The sequence below is a fragment of the Myxocyprinus asiaticus genome, chromosome 43, assembly GCF_019703515.2.
Source record: "Myxocyprinus asiaticus isolate MX2 ecotype Aquarium Trade chromosome 43, UBuf_Myxa_2, whole genome shotgun sequence".
Lineage (NCBI taxonomy): Eukaryota > Metazoa > Chordata > Actinopteri > Cypriniformes > Catostomidae > Myxocyprinus > Myxocyprinus asiaticus.
The window spans coordinates 18,222,538-18,249,011 of record NC_059386.1 but is presented as its reverse complement, the minus strand read 5'-3'; the positions used below and the strand labels follow the sequence as shown (position 1 = coordinate 18,249,011).

The following is a 26,474-nucleotide window of genomic DNA, read 5'->3' as shown; positions in this document are numbered from 1 at the left end:
TTGTAGTTGCAGTGAATTATTGAGGCTTAAAGGGCTCATGCAGTGGAGAATCACATTTTCCTTGATATTTAGACATATAAGAGGTAACTGTACAATAAAAACATACTGTAAATTTCAGAACTCAAAACGTCCTCCCCAGTCTAATAAGAGCATTTATAGTTGCCACCCTGCTGAAATGTCTCATTTTGAAATCTGTCTGTTCGTGACGTCACGAAACATTGCTCATTTGTATTTACACATCCCACAACATGCATCATCGCACCTTTGGCCCTGCCCACTGGGGCGAAGTCCAAGTCAAGATGGCAGGCCTTGTGTGGCTAAAATCGCTTGCAGCACCTTTAAAGCTTAAATTGCTCTGATTGTAGAATAATTCCTTATTATGGTCCGGGGGCATGATTAATTGCGTTAAAAAACAAAACAATTTAAGCTATATTTTTTTATATAAATAATTGCACTGAATTAACTGAATATTAAATATAAACAATACTATTTATTCAACTTTTAGATATATTTTATATATTATATGATATAACTATTTTAGTTTTATTTTATTATACTTTACCTTATGTAAATATATATTTACTCATATGTTTTACATTGTTATATTAGGCATATTGTAAATATTTGTGTGCAGTCTGGGTGCTTGCAGAAAGCACATTTCAGTAACAGTGATGTATAAGTGACCAAAAAAAAAAAAAAAAAAACATCTGTAAAACTTTAAGCTGATGGGGTAAAAAATGACATTTTGTGGCCCCTTCTCCTACGTTCGGAGTGAGGAGGTGGATATTTTGAACTGCAATGTGCATTTCCATACTTCACACGTAGAGAGCCTTTATTCGAAAAAGTTTCCCATCAAACTCTTCTCATGAACTGAAACCCCCCGTGACAATTTTCTGCTGACAATGCCTGAATTAATTTTCAGTTTCTGTCTCCCAGCCTCATATAAAACCATCCTGTAGAAGTCTCAGGTGCATCTTCCCATGCCTGCGTGAGTGTGTTTGTACCTGAGTGAGGCTGTAGACATTAAAGAATATTTTAACAAGGTATGACTACTGGCTGGTGGTGCGAGGGCAACATGCCAAGCCAAGACGCTGTCTCTCTCTGTGCCATCTCGCTCTGTTTTCACAATCTCTGGCCAATTAAGCAGCTCACTCTGTCTACTGGATTGGCTGACAGTCCTATATCTTCCATCATGAGTTCTATATAAACATTAATAATAATAATAATAATAAAAAATGAATCTGGAATCTATGGCTGTCACAGCAAAGCTCACACACAGTGTTGGTGACAAATACTAATACTTCAGTCTCAAAGTATTATGGAATCGCAGTACCATCATCGTATATAGTGTGGGGTAGCCCAGTATCAGGTGACTAAAATTTGTACACTTTCACAACATTTGACTCATATAAGCATGATAACTGTTGTGCCTGAGGTGGTTTTAGTTGTATGTTTGATGCAAGATAAAAAAAAAAAAACAGGGAGCACATTGATTCATTCCACAATTAATGGTGGACAATTAATTAACGCAATTCCATTACAGAATGCATGCTGTAGGGTAACAATAGAATTGTAACATGTTTTGTTAAATTTCTCAAGATAAATAATCTGAAGTAATAGTATTGTTTGCAATTACTTTGGATTACTTAGTCGTTTTCTTCTTTTTCTTCTTCTTCTTCTTCTTCTTCTTCTTCTTCTTCTTCTTCCCTCAATGTTATTAACAAGAATGAGTGTTGGAGATTTCAAGCATGCAAAGGTACCATAAAAGTAAAAGTATAATAAAAATAATCCATATGACTTGTCTTCTGAAGCCATATTATAGCTTTGTGTGAGGAACAGACTCAAATTAAAGTCATTATTAATCACTTCCAGAGAGCTGTAAACAGGAGTCACAGAGCTGAAATCTAGAAACAAATCAATATGAGTTGTGAACAAATGATTTGGGCAGGTTTAGTGAACAACCGATAACATCCAACTCTGAATCATCGTTACTTGCCTCATGAACTTTCATTAAATAGCCTACACTGAATTGCCTCAGGTGAATAGACTGCTGTAAATATTAAAGCTGAAGTATGTAATTTTTTCTGTGTTAAAATACTCTCCTATCCCATTTTAATATACAGGGACAACTGTAAGTAAACCATTCATATGTACATACATTTTCTCAAAAACTGTAAGCACTGTCTGTCTGTGGCGCTATGAAAATGGCTCTGTTTGTTTTGAGCAACCTGCTAAGACCCATCTCAACAACGTTACTCAACCAATGGCGTGAGTTGGGGGCGGGACAATTTTTTTGTTTGACCAATGGCAGACGGGGGGCGTATTCAGAATGCAGTTCCGTTTGGTGGTGCTAGTGGCGCAGAAATTACATCAGCTTTAAATGAAACAAATGACAGTAAAATTCATATCTCTTCAGTAATCTAAATGTTAACTGTAACTGCAAAATAAATCTCTATCTGATTACCAATCATTTGAATTTTGTAGTTTAAAGGTGCACTCAGTAATTTTTTCCTCATTAAAAATGTTTAACTCCTAAAACAAGAATTGTAATTTTGCAATATATATAGAGGAAATCATGACCACTTATATTAAAATGAGGACTCCAGTCATATCAGTAAACTTATAAAAGCTGTTTTATTCAAAATGGAGAGGGTCCTCTGATAACAGTGAGCTCTAGAATAAGCAATTCACAGTGATGCTTCATAATAATCAGCATTCTTCTGTGCCTAAAAATATAAATAAATATCGAAAAGCTTGACTGACTGGGCTGTGTATTTTACAATATAAAAATTTTAACATTTAACCTTTATAAATATATATTTTTTAGTCCCATTAGTTTTGAAAATGAAAAGAAGCTAAATAAAGCTCTTCTGAAAGGTTGGGGTATGCCTTCTGCTATCATACCAAGGCTTTACACTCACAGACACACATGCTCAAGCATATACATACAAAGAAAATAAGATAAGGCTACTGACTTTTTGTCTTTGTCGCAGACTTTACACATTAGAGATTCCTCCGTGAGGTAAAGCTCCAGTCAACTGAACTGTAATGCATGTAATAAATGCACACAGATGTGTGTACAGTATGGCAAGCTAGATAATAAACTGGATTTCAGTTTATGAGGTCATAACGCCGTGGGGTCGTGGGTTATGCCATTGTTTATTCAGCTCATACCTGGAATAATGGCAGTATGAAAATGCTTCAGGAACATAAAGTCTATTATAGACACTGTCCCCATGCTCACCACATCAAAGAATCGGGTTCAGCTGCATATACATCATGTGAGGTGCTATTGTAGGACTTTGGAAAATCAGTTACATTCAGTATTAACAGAAAGTTTATTTGTAAGGGATGGAAAAGGTGCATATAGTACAGTAGGATTCAGAAATCCGCAATGAAAATCTGGGATTTAAAAACTATTTAAAATTTAGAAATAACGTTTTTGGAAAATGTCAAACATGGAAATGTTATGACATACAGTGAATGAGAAATATTTAAGATTCTGCACTATTTCTGCGCAGTTCACTAATCAAACAAGCAAATTTGAGACATAAGCCATATTTACTTTAAGGTGCACTCAGTATTTTTTTCCTCATTAAACAATTGCAATATATGTAGGAAATCATGAGCACTCACATTAAAATGAAGACTCCGGTCATATCAGTAACCTTATAAAAGCTGTTTTATTCTACATGGAGAGGGTCCGCACATGGGGGCTGCCATGTTAGAATCACATGACCAGCTGAATACTACTCGCTTAATCTCAGTAATCATCCTGTTTTTTGACACTCTCACTCGTGGATTAAATTAAACAAGGCTGACTGTGAATACTACATTTCTATAATGGCATCTGAAACTGAAAACTGTTGATTTTAAATGATGCTGCATCCAAACCTCTAGGTGTCAGTGTAAGTCCAAGATAACACAAAGGCAAAAGTTACTGAGTGCACAAAAGTCAGATTTCCTTGCTTTCATTGAAGCACAATAGATGCTATTTAAAACATTCTCATATCATACTGGGATAACATGGGTCGTCTGGTTTAGCAGAAACATGTGGAGTACATGCCAGCTCGAGTGCATGCTGTCATTAAAGCAAAATGGAACATTCCACATACTTAGACATTCTGAAATTCATGATAATTATTCAATTTAACTTTTGTAATGAATATGTATAAATGGAAGCATTTTCACAAGTGGACTCAGACTTATGGATCCCATTATTTGCGTCTTTAGAATTTGCTCTTCAGTATTAACTCAGTAGGCTATTATTCACAGTTTTTTTTTTTTTTTTTTTATGCTCAGTGAATATATGATTACTAAATGAAGCTGCATTGTAGCTCTAACAGGTCAGCATTTAATTTATTCTGCAGGTATTAATGGGTAAATATATTGCATACAGTAATAAGACTTTGCATAGGATTATATGATGTGTGGAAATGAAAAGAGAAGCTATAAGAAAAGGACTATGCTATACAATGATATGCCCATGTGGCCCAAAACAAATATTATACAATATGTTCAGTAGCTTTTTTCTGCATTAAGCTGTTTGCTTCTGCCATTTTGCATTTGAGGCAGCATAAGACTCTCTCTCTTTCTCTGGCCCTTAAATGAGCGAAAAAGGAAGAGCTTTGATTTGCCTGTCCCAGGCCCCCGAGATCTACATTCTTACCTTTATTGTGTGCAATAACTTCGCCTGGAGGAGCCACGTTATTTCCTGACTTTTCAGAGATGAGGGTGAAAAAAGAGTGAGTTACGATGTTATAAAAAATATGCACACAAAGCATCTCCTTTTCTCCTATTTCTTTCTTTTCCTCACAACGACTTGGTTTTCCCTGGTGAAATGCAGAGAGAGGACCAGACAGCAGTGCAAATTCTATGGGTAGAGTTGCCGAGGCGACATGAAAGGACCTCAGATCTGGTAGCAGGGTTATTATGGGCTGTGAAACCGAATCAAAAGGCCATTTTAGGGCTGTCACATGACTCCTGGGGCCATGTCGCCACATCGTGTTAAAGACATTTCCTTCCAGCATCCTCCCTAGAGACAAGTCAAACAAGACCTCACGCAAACACACTCATACAGACTCAAACCTTCAGACATGGAGGCAGAGAGAGGCTACAGACAAGCATAGATCAGCTCTGTCTGTTTGTGGTCTGGATGAAAATGTTTTGAAATAATACGGTGATAACCCACACAAGGCTGTTAGAGTGATTTTACTATGGGTAAGGGCTGCTCTTATAGGCACTACACAAAGCAGTAAAATCCCTGTAATGTACAGACTCAAGTGGGTTATTGCTAATAAAAAAATGGCAGCAACAGATATACGATAAAAGACACCAATATTCAACTAAGGAAAGTTTGTCAATACAAAGCCTGGTGTGAAATTTCAAAATAGTTTTAAAACTTTGAGGTTTAAAAGTTATATAAGCCTTACAGTCAGATAGACAGTCAGACTGGTTGATAGGGCACTGTTAGGGTTTTTCTAGATGGTTGCTAGGGTGTTCTGGACAGACGGGCGGACGGACGGACAGATGGATGGGTAGGTAGATAGATAGATAGATAGATAGATAGATTTTAGAGTCAGAGCTATGCAATTTATTAAAGAACTTTTGGTTGCACTTTATTTTAAAGTGTCCTTGTTACAGTGTAATTACACAAGTAATTACTGATTATTACTAATTAACAACATGTACTTACTATAGGTTTAGGATTAGGGTATGGGTTTGGTTAGGGTTAGCTGCTTGTAATTATGCATAATTGAATGTTATTACTACAATAAATACATGTAATATGTGTAACAAGGACACATTAAAATAAAGTGTTACTGAACTTTTAAAATGACTTCTTGAAGTTGGACTGTAATGGAGTAGATTTTAGATCTCATGATACTGCTATAATGGGCACTACTTTTGTAATGACTACATTAAGTAGCTCAAGCACAGTAATAGTGCATTTACATGTCAAGATTTACATATGTAAGTCAGGATTTGCATACACATAGTTGTATTTACATACATATGCATATATAAGTGGTCTAGGATCACTTATTCCTCGCAACAGTTTTTGACAAGGTCCTTATACCAACATGCTCCCTTTGAAAGTGATGTGATGATTTACATAGCCATGTTATCATAGACTTGTGCTTGTTAGTTTAAATGTGCGGTGAGATAACAGCTCTTTTTAATAAACACTGAGCTCATATTGTTTGTTTTGCTGTCAGCGACAGACTCTAATTTCTAATGCATCTCGTTTAAAGGACAAAGTGTTTGCTCGATAAAATTCTGGGCATCTGCCATAACAAACAGACTACTGAGCCAGCTAAGAAAGAACATGAACATGATTTGAACAGTAGGGTGGGTAAATAATGACAGAATTGAAATTTTTGGGTGAACTGTCCCTTTAATAAAATATCACATTCATAAAGATTTAATTGAAAATTTGGGGTATTTTCATTTAGTAATTGTTTTATATAAAAGCAGTAAGGTGCTCAAGGTGTTTTAAATATGGCTAAAGGATACATTCTCTGTGTCGTGCCAAACAATGTCCCTTCAGACGTGTATTTGCAATATAACACAGCCTTGTTGCTTATCGTACCTTTTTGTTTAATTGCAAACTACACTGGTCCTGAAAGTCCCACGCACTCAAATATAAACATATATTCTTTTTTTTTTTTTTTTTTTTTGTGGTATTTGTGAATCTCTGTGATTTACACAATTAAAGGGATAGTTCACCCAAAAATGAAAATTCTCTCATTATTTACTCACCTTCATGCCATCTCTGTTGTGCATGACTTTTGTTCTTCTGCAGAACCCAAACAGAGATTTTTAGAAGAATATTTCAGCTCTGTAGGTCCATACAATGCAAGTGAATGGTGGCCAGACATTTCAAGCTCCAAATCAAAATCAAAATCAAATCACTTTTATTGTCACACAACCATATAAATGCAATAGTGTGTGAAATTCTTGGGTGCAGTTCTGAGCAACATAGTAGTCGTGACAGTGATGAGACATATACCAATTTACAATAAACACCAGATTAACACAACACAATTTAAAATCTAATATACACATAATACACATAACACAATATACAAATAATAACATACAATGTACAGTATACAATACACACAATATAGAATACACATTATACAATAAAAAAGTATATATAGTATATATAAAATGTACAGTAGGTTGAATTGTACTGTACTGACATTCAGGCTGTCGGTTGATAGTAAGCTTCCAGTGTGTTGTTAAAAGAGAATATAATATAATAATAATATAATTTATGACAGTCCGGTGTGAGATATAAGAGTAATAAAGTGCAGTATTGATGTGCAGTGCAGTGCGATGAACTTGAAGCTGCTGACTCTCTCCACTGGTGCTCCATTGATGGTGATGGGACTGTGTTCTCTATCTCTTCTCCTGAAGTCCACCACAAGCTCCTTTGTCTTATTGACGTTGAGGGAGAGGTTGTGCTCCTGACACCAGTGCATCAGAGTGTGCACCTCCTCTCTGTAGGCTGTTTCATCATTGTCAGTGATCAGACCTACCACCGTCTTATCATCAGCAAACTTAACGATGGCATTGGAGCTGTGTGTTGCCACACAGTCGTGTGTACAGGGAATACACGAGTGGGCTGAGAACACAGCCCTGCGGGGCTCCAGTGTTGAGGGTCAGTGATGAGGAGATGTTGCTGCCCATTCTAACCACCTGGCGTCTGCTTGACAGGAAGTCCAGGATCCAGTTGCACAGCAAGCTGTTTAAGCCAAGAGCCCGGAGTTTCTCATCAAGCTTGGAGGGCACTATTGTGTTGAATGCTGAGCTGTAGTCTACAAACAACATTCTCACATAAGTGTTCCGGAATGCCGTCTGGACCCGCGGCTTTGTGGATATTCACCCGTCGGAAGGATCGGGTTACATCCGATACAGAGACGGAGAGTGTAGAACCTCTGTAGCTTCAGCTGCGAGAGCTCTCTCCACGAGGGTGGTGTTATTTCCCACGAAACGAGCATAAAAAGTATTTAGCTCATCCGGGAGAGAGGCAGCGGTGTTCACGGTGGAGTTTTTATTCCCTTTAAAGTCCGTGATGATATTAATTCCCTGCCACATGCTTCTAGAGTTGGTATTGTTGAACTATCCTTTAATCTTGTTCCTGTACTGATGTTTTGCTGTTCTGATAACTGGCTTGTTTATGCTCCTCCACGTTCCCAGAATTAAAAGCGGAGGTCCGCGCATCAAGTGCCGCGCGAACATCGCTATTAATACAAGGTTTCTGGTTCAGGTAGATCCGTATTGTTCTGGTCGGAACAACGTCCTCTACGTACTTTCAGATGAAACACATTACGCTATCAACGTAAAGCTCGATGTTGTCATCAGAGGCGGACCGGAACATCTCCCAGTCCGCGTGATCAAAACAGTCTTGTAGCGTAGAGTCTGATTGGTCCGACCAGCACTGGATCGTTCTGAGGGTGGGTACTTCCTGTTTCAGTTTCTGCCTGTAAGCAGGCAGAAGCAGAATGGAAGAGTGGTCCAATTTGCCAAATGGTGGGCGGGGGAGGGATTTGTTGCCATCCCGGAAGGGAGAGTAGCAATGGTCCAAAACCCGGTCCCGGTTAATGTGTTGGTGGTATTTTGGTGCGACTGATTTGAAACTGGTTTTATTAAAGTCCCCGGTCACAGGGTTTCCTGCTTGCTTATAATCCCGTACAGTTCCTTGAGTGCCCGGTCTGTGTTCGCTTGTGGCGGGATGTACACAGCTGTGATAATGACCGCTGTGAATTCCCTTGGTAGCCAGAATGGTCGACACAGAAGCATGAGAAATTCCAGATCAGGAGAGCAGAAAGACTTGATAGAATGTACGTTCCTCTGATCACACCAGGATTTGTTGATCATAAAACATACACCACTACCTCTGCTTTTACCTGAGAGGTCTTTCGCTCTGTCTGCTCGGTGTACGGAGAACCCCGCAGGTTCAATGGCTGAGCCTGGAATCTCCGCAGACATCCAAGTTTCTGTTAGGCAGGTAATGCAGCAGTCCCTCGTCTCTCGTTGGAAAGAGATCCGCGCTCTCAGCTCGCAGAACTTGTTGTCCAGAGGCTGAACATTTGCCAGTAGAATACTGGGTAGCGGGGCTCGATTTGCACGATGTCTTACTCTGATGAAAACGCCGGCTCTGTTTCCCCTTTTCCTTTTGCGTTTCCGTGGCTGGGCAGCCCAGACAAAGGGCTCCGCTGGTGTGTTTGTAAACAGTGGGTCGGCATTGAGGAATTTGAAGTCTGGTTTATGGTGTTTAATTGCAGAACCAATGTCCAAAAGTGTTTGTCTGTCGTAGACAATAATGCAGACAACATCCAAGACAAAAAACATAAGAATTGTAAACAAAACAATGTTGTGTCGGAGCTCACAATGCAGCAGCCATACTCGTGGACTCTTGAGCTTATGCATTTTATGCATAAAGACAGCATAAAAGTAATCCATAAGACTCCAGTGGTTAAAATCATATCTTCTGAAGCAATATGATAAGTGTTTGTGAGAAACAGATTCATATTTAAATAATTTTTTTGCAATAAATCTCCACTTTCACTTTTCACAAAAATTATTTAAATATTGATCTGTTTCACACCCAAAGTGATTGCATTGCTTCAGAAAACATATATTAAACCAAAGGAGTAGTATGGATTATTTTTACGCAGCATTTATGTGATTTTTGGAGCTTCACTTTTTTTGGTAGATTTTTGGTCACCATTCACTTGCATTGAAAGGACCTACAGAACTAAAATATTTTTCTAAACATTTTCGTTTCTGTTCGGCAAAAGAAAAAAGTCACACATCTGGGATGGCATGAAGTTGAGTAAATAATGAGAGAATTGTAATTTTTGGGTGAACTATCCCTTTAAGTATGTCTTAGCATGTTAATGTTTTAATTATAACATGAGGCGTACAGTTTATAGTGACTCGACTCAAACAGAAACTTTTAGAAAGATTTTATATATTACTTTGACGACCCAACATTTTTACAAGTAATCCAATCTCATGAGCAATCTAGGTCCCTCACCGCAGACAGTGTGTATGTGCGTGTGTTCTATATGTCAATTTATAAATATGGATTTCAGCTTTTCTTTAGTATGTGCTTTAGTGTGTTGCACCTGCACTGTTGTTCACCCCTTTGTAATGAACTCCATAGCAGCAGGGGCTCAGGCTGATGGTAGTCCTTCAGGACCTTCCGGGTGCACAAACACACAGTAATCAATTGTCAGGTTATCCACCAGGGGGAGTATTCCATTAATTTTGATGCTGGACCTAACATTTCACCCCCTTTATTCCATAATTTATTTGTTTACCTGAATATTTTCACAGTCATCAGAAAATATGATCAAACATGTGTGTATTTATTTCTAGCCTCAAACTGTGATGATGCAAAGGGTTCTGAGACTACAACAACATCAACAGAGCATTGTACTGTGAGAGACAGACAGACAGACATAGATAGATAGATAGATAGATAGATAGATAGATAGATAGATAGATAGATAGATAGATAGATAGAGAGATAGATGATAGCCATGCTTCAAGACACAACTGTCCACAATTGCTGAAGTAATGTAATATTAATTCAAATGTGAGCTTTGAAATCCTTCTCTGAATGTCTTCTTTCATGCGTCTTGAACATGTGGGAGCCGAAGGCATATGGAATAACATGCCCTGATAACTCTGATTGTAAAGAGATGACAGGAGTTTATAGTTTATCTATGGAGGTGTGTATGGATTTTGTAATCACTTCTTTCAGTCACAGTCTGCTAGAGTTACCATGTGTGTTTGTGGGTGTAAATTTAAGACAGGATAGATTTATAGATAGATAATAAAAAAGCAGGAGAGAGAGAGAGGTAGAAAGAAAAGCTAAGAGGAAAAAAGGAAAGATTAAGCAGGATTTTGTGTGGCTTTGAGCCAGCCGTGTGAGATAATTGATCCAAATCACCTGGGGAATGGGGGGATGGGGTGGGTGGTGTTCCTGCTTGAAAACAGGCATTATTTTTGCAATTCCGTTCGGTGATGCTAGTGGCATAGAAATTTACACTCTTCAGCTTAAAGGAATAGTTCAACCCAAAATGAAAATTATCTTATCATTTACCCTCATGCCATCCCAGATGTGTAGGTCCATACAATGCAACGGAATGGTGACCGAAACTTTGAAGCTCTCAAAAGCATATAAAGGCAGCATTAAAGTCCTCCATAAAACTCCAGTGGTTTAATTAATGTCTTCTGAAGTGATCCAATCAGTTTTGGGTGAGAACAGACCAAAATATAACATATGCAGTCTCCTTGGCGATCATGATTTTTAAGCTCAATTACACGTCCTTGGCCATCTAGTGGTCTGCACATGTGTCAAGTGCTAGGAAGTGTAATCGAGCTTGAAATCATGATCATGCCTAGAGACTGCAATGAAAAGATGTATAGTGAAAAAGGAATTATGTTTTGGTCTGTTCTCACCCAAAACCAATTGGATTGCTTCAGAAGTCATTGATTAAATCGCTCATATCTGCGTATGTGTACTTGCATAATGTATATTTCTGGCCATAAAGCGACTTACAGTGACAAAGGTACCGCAAGTCAGTAAGTTAAGCATATTTAAATAAATCTAATTTAAACCATTTGTTTAAATTGTGCTTTTGTCAGGAATTTTGTAAATAGGATCTAAAAATGCTTTTGTGTACGTTTTCAATATGTATGTTTTTGTATGCTTAGTTCAATCTTTTTAGATGAGACACTTTTAGAGTGACATCCATGTTGTGGTAACAGACAGGACAATTCAGTCCTGGTATACAATAGAAAGTCAATACTTTCACTAAATTCTATGCACCGCAATCACTGCAACCACTGTTGTTGGTGGTTTCTTCTGTCCTTGAGAAGTGTTTGTCAAGTTGCTTGTCCAATGTAAGATTTGGAATGAAATGGACAGGATGTGGATGATCAGGACATATTGATTGATTTAGACTGAGCTTGTGACATCTCCAGCCCACCACACTTCAGTCACAGACATAAGCATAATCACATCAGATTTGAGTCACCGGTCTCATGCTTTTTAGAAGACAGACAGCGCAATCGATTGCCGTGTTTGTGAGTGTGTGCCTTTGCAGGGGTAGGCCATGAGCTCATGATTAAAGCTCTTGATTTTACAGTTGATTTGGAATTAAGGGTGGTTAATTCCCTGAAACTTAATGCTCTTAAACTGTAACGCATGGCGCTAGCAATGCCAAGATCATAAGTTCAAATCCCTGAGAATGCATGTCCTGATAAAATGTATACTCTGAATGCACTGTATGTCATTTTGGATAAAAGCATCTGCCAACTGCATAAATATGTAATGTAAATGCACTTGCTATGGGCAAATACAGTGTTGGGTAAGCTACTTTGAAATTCCTCAAAATTTTAAGCAGTTAAGCAACATTCAAGCAACTCACCAAAAGTAGCTTACTACATTGAAGCTACTTAAGGGAGCCATATCTTTTTAAATAAATATTAGATGATATAAGTTATACTGAATCTGAGCCATATTTTTCAGGCCCAAAAATAATGAGGGTTTTTAGATCTCAATCACATTGACACCATTAAATTTCTACACATAGTTTTACACTAAATACAACTATAAACTCTGTAATACACCAGAATTTATGTGAATGAGTTGAAAACACAGTATTGAGTATTAATATTTAACAAAATATTTCGCTATAAAAAAAGACCTAAAATGTCTGCGAACGGTTTTATTATTTATTTATTTTTTACATTTTTAAATTATTTTTTAGAATTAGCTCATTTACATACACTGTCTGAACGAACTGATTCACTAGAATGAATCAGAGTTCCCAACACTACAGAAAGAGGACAGTGTAGAAGAGTGTGATTGATAATTGCTTCAGTCCGGTTGACTGTAAAACTGTTGCCACTATTTTGACATTAAAAACAGAGGTGTGTTTTTTTTTATTTGTATTTCTTTTTTGTTTGTTTGTTTTTTTTTTCTTTTTTTATGTTGTGCTACACAACTAGTTGTTAGAAAAGTAGTTATTTCTGGAAAAGAAACACTAGTTTGAAAACCGCTAATCTATAGGGTGCCACAGTGTCTGTCCCGGAAGTAAAAATCCCATTCATTTTTGGTTTGGTTCATTATCTTTAACTCCTTTATGAAGGATTTTATGAAAAGTATATGGGGAAAATCAATGGGATACTTCTGCAACCCAGGCGGCTGAAAAAGTGGGCGGGCACTGTTGCGCTCTATTGTTATGCTACTGGCAAATGTAGTTAAAGGGATAGTTCACCCCAAAATGAAATTTCTTTCATCATTCACTCACCCTCATGCCATCCCAGATGTGTATGACTTTCTTTCTGCTGCTAAACACAAAAGAAGATTTTTAGAAAAAAATATCTCATCTCTGTAGGTCCTCACATTGCAAGTGAATGGTGACCAACATTTTGAAGGTCCAAAAAGCAAGTAAAAGAAGGATAAAAGTCATACATATGACTCAGTGGTTAAATCCATATCTTCAGAAACTGTATAATAGGTGTGGGTGAGAAAAAGATAAATATATAAGTCCTTTTTTACGATCAATTCCCACCTTCACTTTCCCTTTCACATTCATCTTTTTTGCTTTTGGAAATTCACATTCTTCGTGCATATCGCCACCTAGTGGGCAGGGAGGAGAATTTATAAGAAAAAAGGAATTAAATATTGTATAAATAATGTTTCTCACCCACACCTATCTTATCGCTTCTGAAGATATGGATTTAACAACCGGAGTCTTATGGATTACTTTTACGCTGCCTTTATATGCTTTTTGCAGCTTCGGAAAAATTGGTACTCATTCACTTGCATTATGAGGACTTACAGAACTGAGATATTCTTCTAAAAATGTTCAATTGGGCTCTGCAGAAGAAAGAAAGTCACATCTTGTATGGCATGAGGGTGAGTAAATGATAAGAGAATTTAACAATATAAGTGAGTAATGATTGCAAAATTCTAATTTTGTTAAGTTAGTAGTGTTGCTAATTTTAATTAAAGGGATAGTTCACCCAAAAATTAGAATTTTGCCATCATTACTCACTTATGTTGTTCTAACCCAATATGACTTTCTTTAATGAAACACAAAAAAAGATGTTAGGTTGAATGTTAGGGGCTGATAGCCTCAGCCACCATTAACTTTTTATTGCATCTTTTATTTATTTATTTATTTATTTTTCATACAATGAGAATGAAAGGCGACTGAGGAAGTACCTAACATTCTGCCTAAAATCTTTTTGTATTCCACAGAAGAATGTCATACAGGTTTGTAACGACACAATGGTAAGTAAATGATTAAATCATTTTCAGTTTTGGGTTGAATTAAATTCTTTAAATACTCAATTATACAACACTGGGCAAATATATTTCCTGTATCTCACTTATTGCAGTAGATCTTTTGCGGGTCAATTTGCCTTGCTTTCTAGGTCCTTTTGTCATTCTCTTGCTCTCTATTTCGTTCCTTGTCTTCTTTCTATAACATGCACACACACTAGTGTAGGGCTTTACTGGTTGTTTAGATCAGTGTTACTATCAGAAATAATTAATGGTTATTTCTGTAGTTATTAATTAATATTTAAATTAATCAATTGAATCTAACTCATTAAAACCTCATATGGGGCTCCAGTAAATGTAGTGTGCTACGTTTAGGAGCAAGTTTGGCTCCAAGTTTGGAGTAATAATTATCAAAGATAATTATTAATTAATAAAATCAATAGAACATTGGTGAGAATCAATGTTAGCTTTTTTTAATCCTTTAAATCAACAATTATCAAAGATAATCTTTAATTGTTAACATCGATGAAACATTAATTAAAATTAACAGTAGCTTATTGATCATTCAAATTCAACAATCATCAAAGATAATTATCAATTATCAAAAATCAATAGAATATTAATAAGGATTAACATTGACGGGGCACCACCCTGAAATTAGGGACTAATAACCAAATAGTAAAACAGTCTCAATATTGGATTGTTTTCTTAGGAAAATCGACATCTGAAGAATATCGATTTTTGGGGAAAAAAAACAATGAATGAAGGTTTGAATCCGAGCACTGACATCCCGTCAGCATGACACAGGCGTATGCAAAACAAACCAAAACACTTCTCTTTGTAATATAAACAAAGTTTATTTATGCAGTAATATCAATTAATAATTAATACAATGCAGTCAATAAACTTCCGACTTACAACTACAAACTAAACAGTGATATGATTAGATATGGAAATAAAAATAATCCTATAACACATAAGGTGTGAATGTGTGTGAGAGAGCGAGTGTGTGTGTGTGGTTAGTACGAGAGAGAGAGAGAGAGAATAAAGTGATGGCCCTAAAGCCGATTTCGCGATAGTGGGAGAGAAAGCAGCTGTTAGTTTATCACTCAGAGACGCGGTGGACGGCTCGTTAAAGTCCCGCGTTATTTGACTCTTTAATGGATGAACTCAGTTGCTGTCTCACCCGCGATGGTGAAATTGCACAACAATCCAATTTGGTTGGACCACAATACAGCAAAACAAATTCATGATAATTAATACCCTGGGTATTAATAATGAGTGGACATGGCGGTCCGTAAACTGTACATGCAAAAACCTTGAAACACAAGAATAACACACTATTATATTCTATCTCTGCCCAGACGTAAAACTCTTACTTGAATCGCAGGAGGACACAGGTAGAATGTGTTTTCCTCCGTCCTTTAACTCTGACTCAGTTCTGTGAGGCTCGTGTGATGACGGGAGGCCATTTCCTCACTCTGTCGGCGGGCGGTATGGCTGTTGATTCTCGGTGGGCTGGCGGAGAACTCAGAAATGTCGACTTGATTGAAGATGGAAGAGAAATCTTTAATCTCTTCACTTCTGTAGGCAAACGGATGAAGATGCAAATTGCTCGGCGGTCTCCTTCGGATCCGTTAGAGTGTTCGGTTGAACACAGAGTAATCTCAACTCGTCCAGTGAGATGGAGATTGTATGGTCACAGTTTCAAGTCGGACATTACTTCCTTGTGCCACGAGGTTGCACCTGAGAGCAGCGATGAAACTGCGTCTATACAGGACGAACAAAGTTGCTGGAAGCAAATCCCGAAAGCATTTCAGAGGTATTTCAACTCCTGATGATGTCATGTTTGAGGGACGTTCTGTTGTGTGCCACATGCAATAGGAGTTGAGAGTTCGATCCTTTAGTGAGCAAGGCTTCATGGGATTTGCAGTCTGTTTTGGACTCCCTTTGTTTGATTTTGGTGCGATTTTTATCAGTATAATTTACGACTTGGAATGTGGGGGCTTGAGTTAGGTTTTTACGACTGTGTTAGGCCTGCCTTTGTCTTCTATCTGAATACATGTGGCCCAACACTAGCACACACTGCTGTTGTAAACATGAAAAAGTTTCTCAAGGCAGCAGTGTTCCGGCGCAGCGTTAAGAGGAGTGCTTGGTGGATTGAGACTCAAGCAGCATGTTCTTGTAAACAGGACATGAATGTTGGATTCTGATGAAAGCAGGTCTGCGTTATTGGCGTGACTCCTGGGTGTTCTGCACCTCTTTTCGTGCTGCGTAAATGGGCTTGGGCTTGAGCAGACTCATAAGTGGGGATGTACATTAAATAGAAAGAAGACTGCAGATGGAAGGAGAGAGAGAGAGAGAGTGTGTGTGTGTGTGTGTGTGGGGGGGGGGGGGGGGTGGGCAGGCTGAAGTGGTTTACAAGGACTTTTTTTGGGGGTTACAAACTGGTTATTACAAGGGTATTATGCTATAAATGTGGTTTATGAGGACATTTCTAGTGTACCCATAATTCAAATCGCTTAAAAAACATACTAAACAATGTTTTATTGAAAATGTAAAAATGCAGAAAGTTTTTTGTGAGGGTTAGGTTTAGGGGTAGGGTTAGGGTTAGGGGATAGAATCTATAGTTCGTACAGTATAAAAATCATTATGTCTATGGAGAGTCCTCATAATGAGAGCTGCAGCAACATGTGTGTGTGTGTGTGTGTCTGTGTGTGTGTGTGTGTGTGTGTGTGTGTGTGTGTGTGTGTTTGAGTGTTTGTATTTGTGAACATACAGTGTGTAAAAAAAGGGTGAGAAAAGGAAAAAGTGGAAAGAGTAGCAAAGTAATTCAACTGTATTTACCCTACATAAGTGTATTTAAAGTGAAAGTTCACCAAAAGAAGAAAAACACAAATCTGTCATAATTTACTCACCCTCATGCTTTTCCAAACCAAAAGGAGGTGTTATGCAGAATGTTAGCCTCAGTAACCATTTACTTTCATTGCATAAAAGATTATATATATATAATGAAAGGGAATTATACGTTCTACCTAACATCTCTTTTGGTGTTCCAGGAAATCATATGGGTTTGGAACAACATGAAGGTGAATACATGAAGACAGAATTTTCATTTTTTCATGAACAATCCTTTTAATTGGTAAGATAGAATGCCATGGAGAGGAGTACGATTTTACTTTAATCAGTATTATGTTGCTGAATTTTTAGTCTAAGAGGCTGTTCACACCAAGCGTGTTATTGCATCCACCTACGCTGTTGTTTAGGTTTTTTTTCTATGTACAGTATCTATGTGCTAGATGGATGTCTTTGACTGCTGCACATTGTCATGTTTATTTCAGCATCTCGCGCATGGGCTTTGCATTTTTTAGATGATGTGTCAATTAAAGAGTCTCGAGACATATTCATTCTGTTCTATTAGTTTTGCAGCATCAAAAAATAAAAAAACATTTTTTGCATGCGATTTCATATAATTATTGCCTTTTTTTGTCCCCAGTGCATGTAATTTTAGTGAGTATATGTGCATATGTGTGTAAAAGAACAATTTATGCATGTGGTAATTTTTTTTATTATTATTATTTGCATAATTAGGCCATCCCATATGCCAGCCCATATCCAGCCTCAAGACAGGAGTGGGTGGCCCAGAGAAGAGAGGCGTGACAATGGAGCTTTACTGCCAGCATGTAATGAGGCACACCTGATGCTTATTGTGCCTCATCACCACTGCCATAAACTAGAAACCTGTTTCTTCTGCACTGTGACTAGTCTTCCCTTGTGCATGCATTGGTGGCAGATACTGTAATGGCATGGCAAATCTGGGCAGTCACAAAGATGATGATGGCCCCATGCCTTACAACGTATTAGCAAATACACAGTTCTCTTCCCTTTTATTGTGCCTTCTGTCCCTGCTACATTATAACATGTTTTACCATCCTTTGGTTTCTGAAATGCAAAATCAAATTTCTTGTGTTAAAATATCACATGGCGGATAGTGTAATTCAAATCTGAAAGGTTTCTCCATTTATATTCAAATTTCATGCATACAAAACACTTGAAAAGAACAAGAAATGCTTGTCATTTAATTGAATACTGCAATATCTGTGGCTTGTGGTGTTTCTATGTTGTTGTTTTTTTTTTTTTCTTGCTTTCTTTCATTCTCTTTAGAAAGGTTTGCAGAACAACTCACACAATATAGTGCAGCATTTATAGAGCTCTGAGTAGACATGCTTTAGTATTGAGTCATCAGGCAAAGTGGAGCTGTGACACAGATGAGATGAGCAATGCATAGTGAGAAATGTTTTTAAAAGCCACCGGGCAAGAGTCTGAAGGGTTTGCATTTCATCTACACTTCACATTTCTCAAAAAACTGCAAAGTAGTTATATTAAGAGGATGGCTACTGGCATGAAATGAAAAACACAAGGAAATAAATAGATTACTATCCACTTACACACACACACACACACACACACACACACACACACACACACACACACACAACTATTAAATTATCAAAAACACCAAAAACATGTACTTATGTATTATATATATATATATATCTTGATGTTGATGATAGAATCAGATCTGGGAAATTTTAGTTGAACAGAGGAGCTTCAAAATATTAAATGCATTCTGAATACAAAAATGCACAAATGCCCAAATGCACATGAACTGACATAAAGAACATAAATAAAAATTGAATAAAAAACATGAATTAAAATATATGAATTACTGATCTGGACAGCCACCATGCATACTAAATTAACTGAGTTTATGAATTTATGTGGTGAACTAAATTAAAATAAACAGGTGCAGAGCATAAACAGATCAGTGTACTTAAGGTGTCATTAGTCACACAAACTCTCATAACATTAACTACTCAATTATTAAGGCTTCTAAAGAAACACTGCAAATAAGACAGATGGTAATCAGAAACAAGAAAGAGAAAGAATGACAAAAGAAAATAAATAAGGGAAAAAAATCACAGACTGCCCTGAGTAACCACTGAGACTTAATGAAAATAATTCCCAGTTAGACAGGTTGACTATAAAGCTTCAAGTAATGAAAAGATTTGAAAACAAAAAAAAAAAAAAAAAAAAATGCTTGCAATCAGTGCAATGTCACTTGTGACCAAAATTATAGCAAGAGAAATTAGCATGTTTGGTCTGAATTGTTTTCCATCCAAATTCATACCCGATGTGCTGAATTCCACACAAGCACCCCCACGTGGTGAATGTTCATGCCCCGAAAATCACCTGTGCTGTGCATGTGACCAGAACACCAGCATTCCATCCTTGTGACCAGCATCCAAAACACAACATATGCTGGTGACCAGCAATACAGTTCTTTTATTATGGATGTACTCAATTAGAATAAAATAACCCCCATCAAGAGCTCTACAGACAAAAGATCCTGTGCTGTTGCCATTAATGGCCCAGTCTCTCAAGTAGGTATTCTCACTTCATTTTCAGGAAATTATAGCAATTCATTTTAAATGAGGTGGCAGAGTGGCCTTAAGCTTACAAATAATTAGCTTGCCATCTATATGGTTCAGAAAAAAATCATTGTGAGTGTGTACTGACAATAACATCACACATCTGCAGGAAAATCTTCAAGCAAAGCAATTAAGAGTCTTTTAATATCCTTCAGCTTTCACAGAGTTGAGCCATAGAGCAGTCTGACCTTTACCAAAGCGTATGGTGTATATTTTACATGACATGGTTTTAACTTTATTTTCAGCCAGTTATCATGCTGTTCCGCTATGAGATGAAATTACAGACAGACAAACAATGCTCTGAGATGAATATGAGATTTCTTCCATTTCTCAAGAGTTCCAGGTACAGGCAGCACAGTGGAATAGATGTTTTTAGACTACTGCAGTAATGGCTATGCTGTTCTATCCCTATGAGTAATAATTGTCCGTGCAATTAGTGTTACCGTTAGGCACTTAAAATAAAATGTATCTGCTAAATGTAAATAAACACGTTGGATCATTCACACCACTAGAATCATTGGCGCTAAAAACTGTACAGTGAATCAATATTGAAGTCTATCAGTTTTTAAAGGGGTAGTTCTCCTAAAAAATAAAAGTCTGTCATCATTTACTCACCTTCATGCCATTCCAAACTCATATGACGTTATGCTTTTGTCTTTTTGTCTGATTTTCGTGTGGCACCTTCCAGAGACAAGGCGAGCAGCCAGACAGGACTCCAATGGCACTTTTCCACTGCACGTTACGGTTCGACTCGTCTCGACTCTGTTCGCTTTACTTTTCTGAGCTTGCTTTTCCACTGCAGTTTAGTGCAGCCTCAACGTGGGTGGGATTATAGGCTGATCATCATAGTTGCGCCGCCTCTACTGCCGTGACATCATCTTAAACATGACTGAAACTGAAACATAGAGTTTGTACAATTTGCTTGTATTTCACGAATTACTGCGACACAAAACAAATTAGCAACAACAACATCTTGGTTACTGTCGTAACCTCCGTTCCCTGATAGTTGTGTCGATTTAGAGACACTAGGGGTCACTCTTGGGAGCCCCAAACACCTCTGATCTTTGAGAAAAGGCCAATGAGAATTGGTGGTTGGAATTTGCATGCCACTCCACCAGACATACGGGTATAAAAGGAGCTGGCTCGCAAACACTCATTCAGGTTTTGTGCTGAGGAGCCGAGACAGGGTCCCGGACATTCCAGCGGGTAGTACAGCGTTGTGGCTCCCCCAACGTCCCAAAAGACATCATGTAGTTCCCCACACCCCTGAGGGGGGGAAGCGATGTTACTAGCATGGGAGCAGGCTGCGCCAGCCGCAGCCTTTTCTCTCTATGTTTTCTCTCCACAGAGTATTAGATTCGGCTGGGGCCATCTAACGCTATTATTCACGCCGGGGAAGGTGTTCTTTTTCTTTCCTATTCTTTCAGGGGGAAAAAAACCCCGCAGAGACCACATCCTGCCTGACGGGGAGGTAACATGTGGCAATACGTCACGTGGGCTCACCAGCCGCACATGGAAGAGGCGCGATGGTAGGTCCGGAGGAACTCTACAAACACAGTGACCAGGGGCAGAGAGAGCTCTGCCCAAGGGAGACGTGGGTCTGCCGACAGGGAGACTGTACTGTGGAAAATACATCACAGGGGGTTACCGGAGTAACCGGCACCTGTGGAGCACCTATCCCAGTACAGGGCATATTAGCACACGTACTGGGTCCGGTTGCGAATTCCTCCACTGAATTCGCGAGCCACAGGGCTAGTGAGGAAGGACATCCAGGGTTCACGGGTTCGTGAACTCACATGGGAGAAGAGCGCACGTCTTCGCCTTATGGAGGGGAAAGGCGCTATACGCAAGCAATACACCCGGCCAGCTGTTCCGTATTCCCAAACTTACCTGTTCGTACCTGACAAAACACGGGACAAAACCAGCTCAAGCCGGAGATTATAAAATCTCATAAAGGTATTGGGTGTTCCCCAGCCCGCTGCTCTGCATATGTCTGCTAGAGAGGTGCCATTGGCCAGTGCCCACGAGGATGCCACACTCCTTGTAGAGTGTGCTCGTATTCCCAAAGGGGCGGGCATGGCCTGGGCCTGGTATGCCAGAGCGATGGCATCCACGATCCAGTGGGCAAGCCTCTGTTTGGAGACAGCATTCCCTTTCCGCTGTCTGCTGAAGCAGACAAAGAGCTGCTCAGAGCATCTAATGCTCTGCGTGCGATCCAAGTAGATGTGCAAAGCATGCACTGGACACAGAAACAACAGGGCTAGGTCTGCCTCCTCCCGGGGCAGTGCTTGCAGGCTCACCACATGATCCCTTAAGGGGGTTGTGGGAACCTTGGGCACATTGCCTGGTCGGGGTCTCAGGATCACATGAGAGTCTACCGGACCGAACTCCAGGCAAGTATCACTGACAGAGAACGCCTGCAGGTCCCCAACCCTCTTGATGGAGGTGAGCGCAATCAGGAGGACCGTCTTCAAGGAGAGGGCTTTCAGCTCGACTAACTCTAGAGGCTCAAACGGGGCTCTCCGAAGGCCCAGGAGGACCATGGAGAGGTCCCATGAGGGGAAGAGGTGTGGCCTAGGAGGATTCAGCCTCCGGGCACCTCTGAGGAACCTGATGATCAGGTCGTGCTTCCCTAGGGACTTACCCTCCACTGCATTGTGGTGTGCTGCTATGGCGACCACATACACCTTCAAGGTGGAGGGGGACAGCCTCCCCTCCAGCCTCTCCTGCAGGAAGGAAAGCACTGACCCGACTGCGCATCTCTGGGGGTCTTCACCTCGGGAAGAACACCAACTCGCGAACAAACGCCACTTCAGGGCATAAAGCTGCCTCGTTGAGGGAGCCCTGGCCTAAGTGATCGTGTCTACCACTGCCAGTGGCAGGCCACTTAGGTCTTCCACGTCCCGTCCAAGGGCCATACATGGAGGTTCCAAAGGTCTGGGCACGGGTGCTAGATGGTGCTCCGTCCCTGAGAGAGGAGGTCCTCCCTCAGGGGAATTTGCCAGGGAGGTGCTGTTGTGAGGAGTGTGAGGTCCAAGAACCAAGTCTGGGTGGGCCAGTATGGGGCCACGAGGGTGACTTGCTCCTCGTCCTCCCTGACCTTGCACAGGGTCTGTGCAAGTAGGCTCACTGGGGGGAACGTGTATTTGCGCAGCCCCCGGGGCAAGTGCATCTGTCCCAAGGGGGGCTCCTGTCAGGGAATACCAGAGCAGGCAGTGGGAGGATTCCCGGGAAGCAAACAGGTCCACCTGTGCTTTGCCGAATTGACTCCAAATCAGCTGGACCACTTGGGGGTGGAGTCTCCACTCTCCGCTGAGTGTTACCTGCCATGACAGCATGTCCGCTGTGGTGTTGAGGCTGCCCGGGATGTGAGTGGCCCAAAGCAACCTCAGTCGTTGCTGATTCCAGAGGAGGAGATGGCGGGCGAGTTGTGACATGTGATGAGAACGTTAGCCGCCTTGGTGATTTATATACGCTACCTTCACTGTCTTGTCCATCCAGACCAACACGTGCTTGCCCCGGATCAATGGCAATAGCCTCTGCAGGGCGAGTAGTACAGCCAGCAACTCGAGGCAGTTGATGTGCCAACACAGTCGTGGCCCTGTCCAGGAGCCAGCGTCTGCATGCCCGTTGCACATGGCCCCCAGCCTAACTTGGAGGCGTCTGTCATGACCACGATGTGCCGGGGGGGACTCCTGCCCGCAGAAATGCAAGGTCTGTCCAAGTGCTGAACAAGTGGTGGCAGTCCAGCGGGATAGCCATGCATTGTGTGCCGCGGTGCCATGCCCATCTCAGGACTCGAGTCTGAAGCCAGTGCTGAAGCGGTCTCATATGAATCAACCTGAGCGGCGTGACCGCCGCCGAGGATGCCATATGCCCCAGGAGTCTCTGAAAGTGTTTCAATGGAACCGCTGTCCTCCGCCTGAATGAATTCAGGCAGTTCAGCACTGACTGCACACGCTCGCTTGTGAGGCGCACTATCATCGAGACCGAGTCTAACTCCATGCCGAGAAAAAAGATGCTCTGAAAGCTTGCTCTTTTCCCAGTTGACCCCCAAGTCCCTGTGTGCACACAGCAACTCTCGAGAGTATGCTAGAATCAGCCAGTCGTTGAGGTAGTTGAGTATGCGGATGCCCACTTCCCTTAACGGGGCAAGAGCTGCCTCTGCGACCTTCATGAAGACGCGAGGGGACAGGGACAGGCCGAAGGGAAGGACCTTGTACTGATATGCCTGGCCGTCGAAAGCAAACCGTAGGAAGGGTCTGTGTCAAGGTAAAACCAAGACGTGAAAGTACGCATCCTTCAGGTATAACACCGCAAACCAATCTTGATGCCAGACGCACGCCAAAATGCGCTTCTGCGTCAGCATCTTGAACGGGAGTCTGTGTAAGGCCCGTTTTAGAACTTGCAAGTCCAACCCACCGCCTTTCTTTGGCACGATGAAGTGAGGGCTGTAGAACCCTTTCCTCATCTCGGCTGGAGGGATAGGCTCTATCACGCCCTTGCGCAGAAGGGTCGCGATCTCCGCATGCAGGGTGGCGGCGTTCTTGCCCTGCACCAAGGTGAAGCGGACGCCGCTGAACCAGGGCAGGTTCCTGGTGAACTGAATTGTGTAGCTGAGTCAGATGGTCCTGGCCAGCCACCACGATGGGTTGGAAAGTGTTAGCCACGCGTCCAAGCTCCAGGCGAGGGGCACTAAGGGGACAATTGCGTCTGACATACCAGGGGGTGGGGCCTCGTGGTGGGAGGGAGCAGGAAATGCCACGTCAAGGAGCCTCGCTTCATCCCGAGGTGGCTGTGCTAAGGGGCACATCGAAGCACTTACCTAGCTCCACGAACCCGGCATAAGGCGGGTCAGCGACTGAGGAGAAGGGCCTTTTGGGCCGTCCTCAAGACTCGTCACAACTGGCTGGCCGGAGGTGTGGGTGTGGTGCAGCCGGGCATGCAAAGGTGGGGGGGCCATGTTCACGGGGCCCTGGCTGCGAGTGTTCGGTGTCCGGTCGCCATGATGACGCCAGTCGAAAAACACTAGCTGTGTGACACAAGGAGTGAGGAAACCACTCTTTTTTGGAAAATGTGGGTACCGCAGCCCGTTCGGGGTGCTTTGAACACAAAACAAAAGGGAACATAAGATTTACCTTCTGGCCCTCCACGGGATGGAGTGGTCTGGATACCAGCTCCATGGTTCCGGCGGACATCTCCCTCCCTGGGTCGTCCATCTCAGGGGCACTTAGGAGCCTTCCGGGTCCTCATGCCATGTTGTGAGGCGGGGGGCATCAGCTTCCTGCGGGGGGCTCTACGTGGTGTCCTTGACGGTGTCGCCGAATAGGCCGATCTGGGAGATATGTGTGTTGAAAAAGCGAACCTTGTCGGTGTCCCTCATCTCGACCAGATTCAGTCATAGGTGGCGCTCCTGGACCACCAAGGTGGACATAGCCTGCCCGAGTGCCCGTGCCGTGACCTTCGTCTCCCGGAGGGCGAGGTGGGTTGCCGAGCGCAGCTCCTGCATCACAACGGGATCAGGACCTCCCATATGCAGTTCTTTCAGTGCCTTGGCCTGGTGGACTTGCAGGAGGGCCATGGCATGCAGGGTGGAGGCGGCCTGTCCAGTGGCACTGTAGGCTTTGGTCACCAGAGACAACGTAGTCCTACAGGCCCTGGAGGGGAGCACCGGGCAATCCCGCCAGGTGGCAGCGTTTTGCGGGCACAGATTCACCGCAACCGCCTTATCCACCTGAAGGATCTCCGTGTACCCGTGGGCTGCCCCGCCATTGAGGGTAGTGAGAGCAGACGAACTGGGAAGTCGGGTTAGGGCAGATTAAGGTGTCCTCCACAACCTCATCAGCTCGTCATGCACTTCCAGGAAGAAAGGGACAGGGGGGGGCTGGAGGTTTCCAGTCCAACCCGACACTCGCAGCACCCCGGGCAAGCATGGCGGTCAGCTCTGCATTGGACAGACTGGGCGGGCAGACCCGAAGGTGGAAGTCCAGTCGTGTCCTCGGTGTCCGACAGCCGTGTGCGGCCAACAGCTGCTGAGACACTTCCTGAAAGACTTTTTTGTTCTGCGTCGCCCCATCCAGCTCTCGTTGGATCCTCTCCTCGGTTAATAACGAGAGGAACGTCTGCACCTCATTTATTGACCACAGTATGGTTTTGCGCACAGCCATTTCTTTTTACAATTCGAAAGTCGCGAGAACAAATGATACTGCTATCGCTGTTGCTAACTTTAAAACTAGTGGGTTGATGTCCCATGTCGCAAATCCAGTGATGCTGGTAGTGATGATTCTCTCTGACCAATCAGTGATCTGTAAGGTTTTGACATCACATTTAGTATCGGCACACTTGGAACCTCGACCGAGGTGGTACTAAAAAAAGTACCAAGTACCAGGTACTATACAGTGGAAAACCCCCAAAAAGCGAGCAGAGTCGAGTCGAGCCGTACCATGCAGTGTAAAAGCCCCACAAGCCTCCTTGTTCAGCTCAGAGATGGCCACATCTAAAGGGACTTTCAGTCAGACAAGGTGAAATTATTCTGCAGACGCTTAGATCCAGGAGGTGAGAGACAGAGCCAACACTCCATTGCAAATATTCTAAAGATCATCTTAAATATTTATTAACCACTTTTGGCACTTTGACATTTAAAGGGACATCAAAGAAGTCAC

The 26,474-nt window shown here is 41.4% G+C and overlaps 1 pseudogene; it reads right to left on the bottom strand.

Moving 5' to 3' along the window:
- The window catches only part of LOC127433231 (1,4-alpha-glucan-branching enzyme-like), a 235,745-nt pseudogene extending 210,714 nt beyond the window's left edge, over positions 1-25,031 (bottom strand).
- Positions 25,032-26,474: the final 1,443 nt, after the last annotated feature.